Consider the following 13,447-nt stretch of genomic DNA (forward strand, 5'->3'; position numbering starts at 1 on the left):
GCAAATCTACTTGTTGTAGTTTATTCTGCACCCTCTATTTAGGTAAAATTAATTTTAATCGCATGCACTGGTTCGAACGGATCATCAATGGTTCATCTAAACTAATGAAAGAAGGGTGTGTGCATACACGACAATATATCTGCTTCCCTCTATTTTTATGCTTGTTCGAGGTGCCAGCCCCAAAAGAACAAATATTTTGCTTGATGGGGTTGGCAGCTCCATAATTAATAGAAGCATCAAATTGGTCATGCAACTTGGGGAGATCAAGAACACACAAAAAAGTAATGAACAGAGGCTCGTGGCAGTGATGTAGTAGCTACCATCAGAAAAGTAGGGTAAAACAAACAAAAACCAGCAGAACCACATGCTAGTTTGCTGATGTGTAATTAAGCATAGAGAACATGAAGCAGTCTAATGGAACCAACATGTGGCATCAGAACAACACCATTATCATAAATATAGCATGCAAGAAGTAAAATGTAGGCAGTGATATCTAGGAAGTACAGTAATACTTAGGACAAAACTAAAGCATGTTAACTATATGTGCACTGGTATGTAATTTAGCACATGTAACATGTTCACTACCAGAAGTATGGCCCTACAGGTGCAAGCAGAATAACACATCTCATGAAAACTGAATGATGCCCTGAAGAAATTCAAAGGTGCGGTGCTTATGCTAAGAAAGTGAACGTAGGCGCCGTCCGTTGGATAATAGTACCTGATTCTCGGTGGTGTATGGGTATCGTTGGCATACTTGATAGCTAAGGATCGTCGATGGTGCTCGTGTTGCGGTTGAGTTTGGGCCGGCTGTCGCTGTCGCTGAAGCGGCTCCGGTGCTACGGTTGCGGCGCCTGTCGACATACAAGAAAGCTCATCTATGGTAAGTGAACAGTTGCACGATAAAGAGAAAATCCAAAGGAGTATAGATCGAAATAACCTGATGAGGCTGCGGCGTCGGTAAAGCAGGGCCGGTGGAGTTGAATATGGCGTCCGTGGAGCGGGTCCGGTGTAGTGGACGAAGGCTTCGGCGGGCGCGTTATACAGTGCTTTCGGTGAGGCGGATCTGTTGCGGCAGACGAGGGCTTGTATGAAGGGCCAGTGAGGGGACAGACGAGGGAGTCAATGAAGGGCCTACACTGTGGTGGACGAGGGTGCTGGTTAAGCAGATCCGGTGTGGTTGGCCATGATGGCGGTCAAGGAGATCTGGAGCGGTGTACAAGCCAGTCGCTAAAGCGGCTCCGGTAAAGTGGTGAGTTGGCAATTGGGGGTTCCAAGGTGCGGAAGGTAGATCCGTCGGGGTGTGAGGTCCACCGCTGCGGCGGAGGACTAGATTCGGCGGCTTGCCGTGGTTGGGGGGCGGGTCGGGGAGGGGAAGGGGAGGGGCTCTGGGGAACAATGTTGGGGGCAAAGAAAGGAAAACAATGGAGTTACCAAAGCATCCCTTTTCCGTTCATGTGGCAGGGGTAAAACAGGAATATCGGAGGGCTAAACTTTCGAGCACGAGATATTTCGATGTGAGCGGGAAGTTTGAAATCTTTTGGCGCCTGAAATTATATTCTGCTCTTGTATGGCCGACTATGATATCATGGTCGAGAATTTGTTTGTTTTGGACGCAAAAAAAGTGCAGGTTTTGAAAATCAATGTCTCCAACTCGAAACTTAGAGTGTCCATTCAATTCAAATATGGATCATTGAGCTACTAGAAGCAAATACCATCATATGGTCCAATTCAAATGAAATTCCAAATGTGTTTATCCTAAATACGATGAAAAAAGCAAAAATGTGTATGTGTATGAATAAAGTGGATTATTATAAAGTTTGAACATGCCCGTATGTGTATATCTCTAGGTTTGATATATGAATTTGAAATCACGAAATCCCGGTTTAAAAATGTACCTCCGTTTAAATGAATTACAAAAGCTAATGATGGAGTCGAATTCCAAAATTCCAATCTTAGGTTTGTAATTCTGGTACATCAAAGTATATCACGCATGTTCAAAAGTATCGTTATCTCATAGTCCAAACTGTGAAACAAATTGATCAACCTTGAGTGCACACACTATCGACCATGTATATCTCAATTACGCTAAAGTCCCTCATATATAGACACCTCACTCCTTATCTGAAGCACCCCCCCCTCGTCGCCCAACCCCCCCCCCCACACACACACAGAGAAGTCGTTGTCTCCCCCAAACACCAACACACGAGCACATTAACACCCCTCTCTCTTCTAAAGTGTGGATCCCAATATAGGTCTCTATCACTTTATCTCTTGGGCATGCACACATCTCTTCCCCCACTCTCTAGCTAGGTCTCCCGGCATCTCTCTTTCACAAGCACACGCACTATGTAGAGTGTATCTTTCCCATACACATAAAACGTCGCCCCCAAATGTCTATCTCCCTAGTTATGTGGTTCTCGCACACTCACCTCACACACCACCCCCACTGCAAAACAAGCACACTTTGTCTCCTTGTGCACCACTCTCCTCTTTCTATCTCTCCCACATGCGGAGCCGCCCCAGCTCCTCCCTGTGTACATATATGTCGTGACTCTTTCCATAGCTCCATAATGTATCATCGTTCTCGATCTCGCACATTGTTCTCTACACCATCTATTCTAGATCTCTCATGAAGTCCCTATCACACACACGATGACTCGCTTCCCTTGCATCTCCGTACATAGGCCAATTTCAAATAACATCAACATTGTCTCCCTATCTATATGCCATTTATGCCCACAAACGCCCCCTCTCTCGCCCCCTCTCTTCCTCTCTCCCTCTCTCCGCCGCTAGCTCTCTCTCTCTCTCTCAGTCGCTCTCACACCCCTCTCCCACACACAATCGATGTCTCTTCCAAATAGTCTGCTCCCCCCGCCCGCACCCATGTTATCCCGCTACTACACATGTCACACCATTCCCCCTTCCCTTATACTAGGTTTACATCATTAGTGGTCTCTCTACTCCACATACACACACTCCCTCTCACACACAAACGCGCGCACAAACACACACAGATACGCACAAACACCCATTAATCTGGATCCTCATCTCTCCCCATGTCCGCATGTGTATCTCGCACACTCACTCTCTAATTATGTATATGTGTCTCCACGTTACACAACACAAAGCCCCATGTACATGTCTCTCTCTATCCTCCACACACATAGACACAAAGAATCTGTTATCATTGCCTCAGTCTCTATACATATCACACACGCACTCTCTCTCTCTCTCTCTCTCGCAAACACGCTCAACAAGGGTTTCCCCGTGAATAACTTACTGTCTATTCATCAACAGTCGTGGTAGTACGGCGAACACGAGACGTGAAAAAGAATAAATCTACACGTGCTTAGACCACCTAGTATGACTACTAGGACTAGATCAAGCCAAAAAGCGCGCCGCCGTCACCTCCTCCTTATCGGCAACGGGAAAACCTTTGTTTTACACAGTTTAGAAGTCATTGTGCTAAGGCCTCACATGCTGAGGCGTTGAATAGAATGTAGATGCTAGTTTACGGAAAGAAGTATCGATAATACGTTTGTATCTCCATACTTATATTTCTTCTATTATAAAAAACCGAGTTGGTGATGATGGTACGCGTGCCATCTTGCAATATGGACCGTCCGATCTATATCTGACTGATGGAAATTAACCTAAAAGATACCCGCACCCCTCTCCACATTTGCAGACAAGGCCTTCCCTCGTTCATCCTTATCTCAAACAACCTCATTTGTTGAGCAATTAAGAAAGGAAGCCTCTGGAACAAACTGGCCTAGTGGCCGCTGCCGGCGTCATCAACCCCCATGCCTCCGCTCAGTCCGACCACCAATCACCACGACGCCCCACTCCTCATCACCTTATCTCCTATTTACCGAGATATCATTAGTATTTACACATGGGATTACTCCCGCATGGGTCAATCACAACGAGTGTTTTTATAAAAAAATGCATCTTGATGTTCCGTGCAATGCACGGATCTTGCTAGTACTCCTACAGAAGACTAAGTTGGTGATGATGGTGTGTCTCCCATCCATCGTTTGTGGCCATTAGATCTACATCTAACGACTGTGAGGTAAGTTGTTGCCTTTTCTCACAAACATCCCACTTGTCTACCAATTTGCAGAAAAACCCATAATTAGTATCTTAAAACCAACCACATCCCTCCCTGACCTCACCAAAACAGCCTAAGGAATATATTCTAATTGAAACATAATATATCTCTAGTGATATATGTATATCAAAATTAGAGTGTTTTGTATCAAGTTTGTGAATAAGTATTATTCTAATTATGATTCGTTGCAACACACATGAGCATTGCTAGTATTTCCAACCATGCAAAAAAATTCCCTAGTTTTCCATAGTTTCGAGTTTTCCATCAAGATATTAATTAGTCACTCATGGTTGATATTTACTTTCAATCATGTACACATATGCACTATTGAACTAGCCTTGCTTATTGGGTTCCAACGCTTAACTTTCACTCCTACTTACATTATGTAGAGTATTTAACAAAAAACTACCACTTTCAACCAGCCCTAGGAAGAATCTATTGTACAAAAAATAGCAAAAACATACCCAAAATTTCTTAATCCATGCCAAAAACTACTACCTACCGATTAGGTTAGTTTAAACCCATTTATGACAGGGTTGGCCCACACGTCCCTGCTGACGAGGCAGCTTAAACCAACACATTTTGTTTGACCATTTACACGAGGGACCCATATCTGACCTTCTATCCTATTATTCCCCCTCAAATCATTATTTTTCCTGAACATTACTTCAAACAGTACTGACGCGTGTTCCTCGGTGGCACCGGTGATGAGCGAGTTGGCCGCCGCTCCACCGGACGGGCCGAACGCGGCGCTGGCCTCCACATGGGTTGGCAGGCTGGCCCGAGCATGACTCACGAGCGAGCAAGCTGCCGCGCTGGCCTTCGCTCAAGCCAGATGGCCGACCTTAGCGCGGCGCGCGCGAGCAAGCCGCCGCGCCGCCGTGCCAATCTAGCTTGCAAACATTGCAGACAAGCAGCTGGACGGAGCTATCTTGGCTAGCTAGTGGTCGCGAGCGCCGGACGGAGCTGGCATCCGGGCTGGCGCAAGATGGGCTCCGCATCGCCGGCGGTTTTGACCTTGCCTTCTGCCGGCAGCGGTAGCTGCGTCCTGTGGCCGAGGATGACTAGGTGGACGGGCCGGAGGTAGGAGGTCACTTGGGGATTTTTGTGCAGACTGACATGTAGGTCCCACAAGTCATAACGCCCGGTCAAATGGAAGGCATTAACTTAATGGGCGACATGGGCCCTGTTTGGATACTCTAAGTCAGAGGTTAGATTCTAACCCTGAACTAACTCTAACCAAAGTGGTGTTTGGATGGCAGGGTTAGATTGACAACAAATGTATCCAAACAGGGCCATGGGTTGAAACGTGCCTATAACGGCACTTTGTAGAGTAGTCGTTTCTTGGTAGGGCTGGTTGGTAAGAGCATGTACAATGGTTGATAAGGTAGTCTTATCTTAAGTCTGCCACATATGCAAGCGGTAGTAGTTTCTTGGCATTATTAGTGGTTTCTTGCATTATTAGGGGTTTCTTGTAAGGCTACTCATAGTGGGGAGTATGATATGCTAGTAACATGCGTATGATACTAGTGTATGATACTATCTCCATAGTGCATAGTATCACAAACTAGTATCATAGATGACATATTTATTGCCATGCATGACACAAAGTAGCATAGCATTTAACATGATACGGTATCTACCTATGTTACTCTAACACTCTCTCTCTTCTTTAATTATGTGCCACATAAGCATGTTTGCTAGTCCCAAGTGCATGTTATCACTTATGTTACCCCCACTATGGCCAGCCTAAGGAACAATGTACTACTAGCGACAAAAGGCGATTCTAGGTTGTGTTGTACTCCAACGAGTACTACTACTGGTCGCGGGAGTGTATACCTCGTTTTGTGGGTTCGATCCCGGCCGAACGCACGGCGGCCTTTTTTTTAAATAGTAACTTCGCTGCGAGCCAATATTTTACACTGGTAGTTTGAGTTTTGAAGTCAAATGGACGTGCGGCACCACAATTTGGGTGCACTGGATAGCCTAGCCATGTGAACGGGTTTTCCTTCCCAGCATCTCGTGGCTCGTGTGCTCGCCCTAGCCGCACCTCGCTTGCAGCTTCCTCATCAGCTAGTAGCATATTTAAACTAGCGCCTCCCAATTAAGCCCGAGGAGCCGAAAAAGCCTGGCGGGGCATTGGGAACTGTGCAATATGGCTCTGTACGTAAAGTTCTCTACTACTACTTTGTAGCTTGTGGTGTTGCATGCATGGACTTTACTCCATTATCGGCTCTACTATAAAAGAAATTCCTCTTGACATGTTTTTTTGAAACGGTGGCAAAAGCTTTGCTTCATCTCATTCATAAAGAAGGAACTACTAACAAAGTTCGACGAGATCCATTACACCTCCACAAATGGAAGCGAAAAGCCTAGTCTCGCTGTATCAAATAACTCAAATGTCCTGCCCCCGCGGTAATTGTCGCTGATAAACAGGCTACTAGTGTGTGCGTGAGAGGAGCGGCTGAGTAGGCTAGCTACGTGAGAGGAGCGGCTGAATAGAGCACCGAGAGTACCCACTAGGCCACTACGCAGGTGTACTTTCCCTGCATTGATAGTACAGCGATGGTTCTAGAGAACAGTAGTACCCTCCACTTCCAACTGTAGCTCCTTGGCCCTGAGATTCAAGAGTTCAAAACTGGTGCACTATACTAGAAGTACAATACATAGCACTACTAGTACCCTCGCAGTACTAGTTGAGAAAGTAGTACTAGTACTGCTACAGTATGAGTACGTACTCCTCCGTCACGTAATGTAAGACGTTTTTTGACACTAGTTGGCGTGTACAAAAAATAGCAAAAACATACCCAAAATTTCTTAATCCACGCCAAAAACTACTAGCTTACTATGATCTCAGTTGGAAGGGACGAGGCCCTGCGGTTACTACACTCATATCTCCTCCTCGCCAGTTCCCCTCCCACCGAAGAGAAGGCAGTTCGTCGCTGCTCCCATGGATTCGCCAGGCGGTTCTCCTCCTCGTCGGGGCTGAGAGACCTTGGACGACAATCCTCTGGGAGAAATCACACACCGCTCCGACGTCCTCACCGCCGCAAGACTCGGTGCTTCCTGCACCAACTATTTCAAGACGGTGCTTAAAATGGCTTGGGAAAAGGCCATGCTTGTTGGTCTTCCATGCGTCCTCGAGGAGAAGGTTCTTCTATGGGACAATCCTTCGAACAGTCCACCGCTCCCTGGCCATGGTTGCACGTTGACTCTGCTAGAGTTGCCGACGTTGAGAGGTGGGTCGAATTTTGTACGATGAGCAGGTCAATAATGGAGTTTGATCATGTAGTACTTAGTTATTCCATTTCCATCCCGTAATTTCTCCGCTGCCCACCGTCTTATATATAGGTCTGGGTCGGTGCCAACGAAGATTGCTTGCATTTGGCTTGCATACCTCCGGCCGGATACCACCATCATTTTGCACAACATCCACAGCAATGCGGCTATTCCAGTAGACCCCTTCTCCACCATTGGGATCAGCCTTCCGGACTGGGTGGGCTTGAATATGTATGATGATGCCTACATGAGATTGAAGAAGATAGCAATTGCGTACCGGTCGACAAAGCGATGCGGCTAGGACGATTACTATCTCATCGCGGTGTTCGACATAAGGATTGCCATCAATGCAAGAGGCAGTAACGGTAGAGACTGGCGCATGTTGGTGGCGGCGGATTTGTACCCCTACATGTTCGAAGACGTCGTGCGCCATCAAGGCCGCAACTTTGCGGTGACAAGCCATGGGACTTGTTTCATCTAGTTGCCATCTTATGGTACGGGAGATTACAAACGGAATGCACAAACCATAATTTGCATCCCTAACGGTACTTCATTATTTTGCAGGCACCAGTCATCCCGCGATCAAAATAAGATCGCCGATCCTGGATGTGCATTTGCATCTGCGATTCAGTCTAACCTGGAACCTTGTAGCTGACTTTGGCATATTGGGATAAACTATCTTAGCAGTCGTTACCCATGGTACCACTGATGTGCAACATGGTCACGCAATCTACCACGATCGGACCGTCACCATCTACCCAGGTATTCCATTTTTTAACCCTCTCGCCTTCTCTTTCATTGTTGTACAAGTACTCTACTTACGTACTAGTAGGCGTACTTTTTACCTTGGAGGACGCGTATGGCTAGCTAGGCCTTTGAAGACTTGAACCCACTAGCTGCCACCATTTTTGTTTTTCCATGTCTTATTGTCTCATCCATGTAGCCAACAGTGGCTATATATAATAAGCCGGTTATTTTACTTCCTCTATACCAGAGTAGTACTATTTGCTGCACAGTATTACTGACCGCCATATTTGAGCACAACATTATTATGCATGGACCTTGACTATGTACGTCACCATGTGTCCAGATCTGAGATGCCGTGTGTACCAGATGAACGGCGCCGAGTTCGACCCCTGTGATGCTACGTGGGTGCCGAGGAACACTCTTGGAGAGTACTCGCTTTTCATTGGGGACAGCTACCCCATTGTGAAGTGGATTCCACCTTCCGTGCACAACACGGAAGGCCTGCCGTTCATGAAGCATGGTTGTGTCTTCAGGGCGCACCGCCGGATGAACGACATGCTGGGACACGCTATCCCTAATTTTGAAGGAAATATGCCCTAGAGGCAATAATAAAGTTATTATTTATTTCCTTATACATGATAAATGTTTATTATTCATGCTAGAATTGTATTAACCGGAAACATAATACATGTGTGAATACATAGACAAACAGTATGTCACTAGTATGCCTCTACTTGACTAGCTCGTTGAATCAAAGATGGTTAAGTTTCCTAGCCATAGACATGAGTTGTCATTTGATTAACGGGGTCACATCATTAGAGAATGATGTGACTGACTTGACCCATTCCATTAGCATAGCACTTGATCGTTTAGTTTGTTGCTATTGCTTTCTTCATGACTCATACATGTTCCTATGACTATGAGATTATGCAACTCCCGTTTACCAGAGGAATACTTTGTGTGCTACCAAATGTCACAACGTAACTGGGTGATTATAAAGGTGCTCTACAAGTGTCTCCGAAGGTACTTGTTGGGTTGGCGTATTTTGTGATTAGGATTTGTCACTCCGATTGTCGGAGAGGTATCTTTGGGCCCACTCGGTAATGCACATCACTATAAGCCTTGCAAGCATTGCAACTAATGAGTTAGTTGCGGGATGATGTGTTACAGAACGAGTAAAGAGACTTGCCGGTAATGATATTGAACTAGGTGGATACCGAGGATCGAATCTCGGGCAAGTAACATACTGATGACAAAGGGAACAACATATGTTGTTATGCGGTCTGACCAAAAAAGATCTTCATAGAATATGTGGGAACCAATATGAGCATCCAGGTTCCGCTATTGTTTATTGACCGGAGACTTGTCTCGGTCATGTCTACATAGTTCTCGAACCCGTAGGGTCCGCAGCATTAAAGTTCGATGACAGTTATATTATGAGTTTATTTGTTTTGATGTACCGAAGGAGTTCGGAGTCCCGGATGAGATCGGGGACATGACGAGGAGTCTCGAAATGGTCGAGATGTAAAGATCGATATATTGGACGACTATATTCGGACATTAGAAAGGTTCCGAGTGATTCGGGTATTTTCGGGAGTACCGGGGAGTTACGGGAATTCGCATTGGGCCTTAATGGGCCATACGGGAAAGGAGAGAAAGGCCTCAAAGGGTGATCGCACCCCTCCCCATGGGCTGGTCCGAATTGGACTAGGGAGGGGGGGCGCCCCCTTCCTTCCTTCTCCTTTTCCCTTCCTTTCCTTCTCTCCTACTCCTACTACTTGGAAGGGATCCTAGTTCTACTAGGAAAGGGGGGAATCCTACTCCCGGTGGGAGTAGGACTCCCCTAGGACGCGCCATAGAGAGGGCCGGCCCCTCCCCTCCTCCACTCCTTTATATATGTGGCCAGGGGGCACCCCATAGACAGAACAAGTTGATCCTCGTGATCGTTCCTTAGCCGTGTGCGGTGCCCCCTTCCACCATATTCCACCTTGGTCATATCGTAGCGGTGCTTAGGCGAAGCCCTGCGTCGGTAGAACATCATCACCGTCATCACGCTGTCGTGCTAACGAAACTCTCCCTCAACGTTTTGCTGGATCGGAACTCGAGGGACGTCACCGAGTTGAACGTGTGTAGAACTCGTAGGTGCCGTACGTTCGGTACTTGGATCGGTCGGATCGGGAAGACGTACGACTACTTCCTCTACATTGTGTCAACACTTCCGTTGCCAGTCTACGAGGGTACGTAGACAACACTCTCCCCTCTCGTTGCTATGCATCACCATGATCTTGCGTGTGCGTAGTAAATTTTTTGAAATTACTACGTTCCCCAAAAGTGGCATCCGAGCCAGGTTTTATGCGTAGATGTAATATGCACGAGTAGAACACAAGTGAGTTGTGGGCGATATAAGTCATACTGCTTACCAGCATGTCACACTTTGGTTCGGCGGTATTGTTGGATGAAGCGGACCGGACCGACATTACGCGTACGCTTAGCGAGACTGGTTCTACCGACGTGCTTTGCACATAGGTGGCTGGCGGGTGTCAGTTTCTCCAACTTTAGTTGAACCGAGTGTGGCTACACCCGGTCCTTGCGAAGGTCAAAATAGCACCAACTTGACAAACTATCGTTGTGGTTTTGATGCGTAGGTAAGAACGGTTCTTGCTCAGCCCGTAGCAGCCACATAAAACTTGAAACAACAAAGTAGAGGACGTCTAACTTGTTTTTGCAGGGCATGTTGTGATGTGATATGGTCAAGACGTGATGAGATATAAGTTGTTGTATGAGATGATCATGTTTTGTTGAAGTTATCGGCAACAGGCAAAAGCCTTATGGTTATCTCTCTATTGCATAAGATGCAAGCACCAAATAATTGCTTTACTTTATCGCTATGCGATGGCAATAGTTGCAAGAGAAATTGTTGGCGAGACAACCATGTGACGACACATTGATATAGATCAAGATGACGGAGATCATGGTGTCATGCCGGTGACGATGGAGATCATGACGATACTTTGGAGATGGAGATCAAAGGCACAAGATGATGATGGCCATATCATGTCACATATTTTGATTGCATGTGATGTTTATCTTTTATACATCTTATTTTGCTTAGTTCGACGGTAGCTTTATAAGATTATCTCTCACTAATTATCAAGGTACAAGTGTTTTCCCTGAGTATGCACCGTTGCGAAAGTTCTTCGTGCTGAGACACCACGTGATCATCGGGTGTGATAGGCTCTACGTTCAAATACAAACGGGTGCAAAACAGTTGCACACGCGGAATACTCAGGTTAAACTTGACCAGCCTAGCATATAACAGATATGGCCTCGGAACATAGAGACCGAAAGGTCGAGCGTGAATCATATAGTAGATATGATCAACATAGTGATGTTCACCGTTGAAACTACTCCATCTCACGTGATGATCGGACATGGTTTAGTTGATATGGATCACGTGATCACTTAGAAGATTAGAGGGATGTCTGTCTAAGTGGGAGTTCTTAAGTAATATGATTAATTGAACTTTAATTTATCATGAACTTAGTCATGGTAGTATTAGCATATCTATGTTGTAGATCAATAGCTCGCGATGTTGCTCCCAGTTTATTGTGTTCCTAGAGAAAAATTATGTTGAAAAATGTTAGTAGCAATCATGCGGATTGGATCCGTGATCTGAGGATTATCCTCATTGCTGCACAGAAGAATTATGTCTTTGATGCACCGCTAGGTGACAGACCTATTGCAGGAGTAGATGCAGACGTTATGAACGTTTGGCTAGCTCAATATGATGACTACTTGATAGTTTAGTGCACCATGCTTAACGGCTTAGAATCGGGACTTCAAAGACGTTTTGAATGTCATGGACCATATGAGATGTTCCAGGAGTTGAAGTTAATATTTCAAGAAAATACCCGAGTTGAGACATATGAAGTCTCCAACAAGTTCTATAGCTAAAAAGATGGAGGAGAATAGCTCAAGTAGTGAGCATGTGCTCAGATTGTCTGGGGTACTACAATCGCTTGAATCAAGTGGGAGTTAATCTTCCAGATAAAATAGTGATTGACAGAATTCTCTAGTCACCATCACCAAGTTAGTAGAACTTCGTGATGAACTATAATATGCAAGGGATAACGAAAACGATTCCCAAGCTCTTCGTGATGCTGAAATCGACGAAGATAGAAATCAATAAAAGCATCAAGTGTTGATGGTAAACAAAACCACTAGTTTCAAGTAAAGGGACAAAGGGAAGAAAGGGGAACTTCAAGAAGAACGGCAAGCAAGTTGCTGCTCAAGTGAAAAACCCAAGTCTGGACCTAAGCCTGAAACTGAGTGCTTCTACTGCAAAGGGACTGGTCTCTGGAAGCGGAACTACCCCAAGTAATTGGCGGATAAGAAGGATGGCAAAGTGAACATAGGTATATTTGATATACATGTTATTGATGTGTACTTTACTAGTGTTTATAGCAACCCCTCAGTATTTGATACTAGTTTAGTTGCTAAGAATAGTAAATCGAAACGGGAGTTGCAGAATGAACAGAGACTAGTTAAGGGTGAAGTGACGATGTGTATTGGAAATGGTTCCAAGATTGATATGATCATCATCGCACACTCCCTATACTTTCGGGATTAGTGTTAAACCTAAAATAAATGTTATTTAGTGTTTGCGTTGAGCATGAATATGATTGGATCATGTTTATTGCAATACAGTTATTCATGTAAGTTAGAGAATAATTGTTGTTCTGTTTACATGAATAAAACCTTCTATGGTCATACACCCAATGAAAATGGTTTGTTGGATCTCGATCATGGTGATACACATTTTCATAATATTGAAGCCAAAAGATGCAAAGTTAATAATGATAGTGCGACTTATTTGTGGCAATGCCGTTTAGGTCATATTGGTGTAAAGCGCATGAAGAGAAATCCATGCTGATGGGCTTTTGGAATCACTTGATTATGAATCAGTTGATGCTTGCGAACCATGCCTCATGGGCAAGATGACTAAGACTCCGTTCTCCGGAACAATGGAGCGAGCAAAAGATTTGTTGGAAATCATACATATTGATGTATGTGGTCTGATGAATATTGAGGCTCACGGCAGGTATCATTATTTTCTGATCTTCACAGATGATTTGAGCAGATATGAGTATATCTACTTGATGAAACACAAGTTTGAAACATTTGAAAAGTTCAAAGAATCTCAGAGTGAAGTGGAGAATCATCGTAACAAAAATAAAAGTTTCTACGATATGATCGCAGAAGTAAAATATTTGAGTTACGAGTTTGTCCTTCAATTAAAACAATGTGAAA

This window comes from Triticum urartu, chromosome 5A (assembly GCF_056163025.1).
Source record: "Triticum urartu cultivar PI428250 chromosome 5A, HENAU_Tu73, whole genome shotgun sequence".
NCBI classification, from domain to species: Eukaryota; Viridiplantae; Streptophyta; class Magnoliopsida; order Poales; family Poaceae; genus Triticum; species Triticum urartu.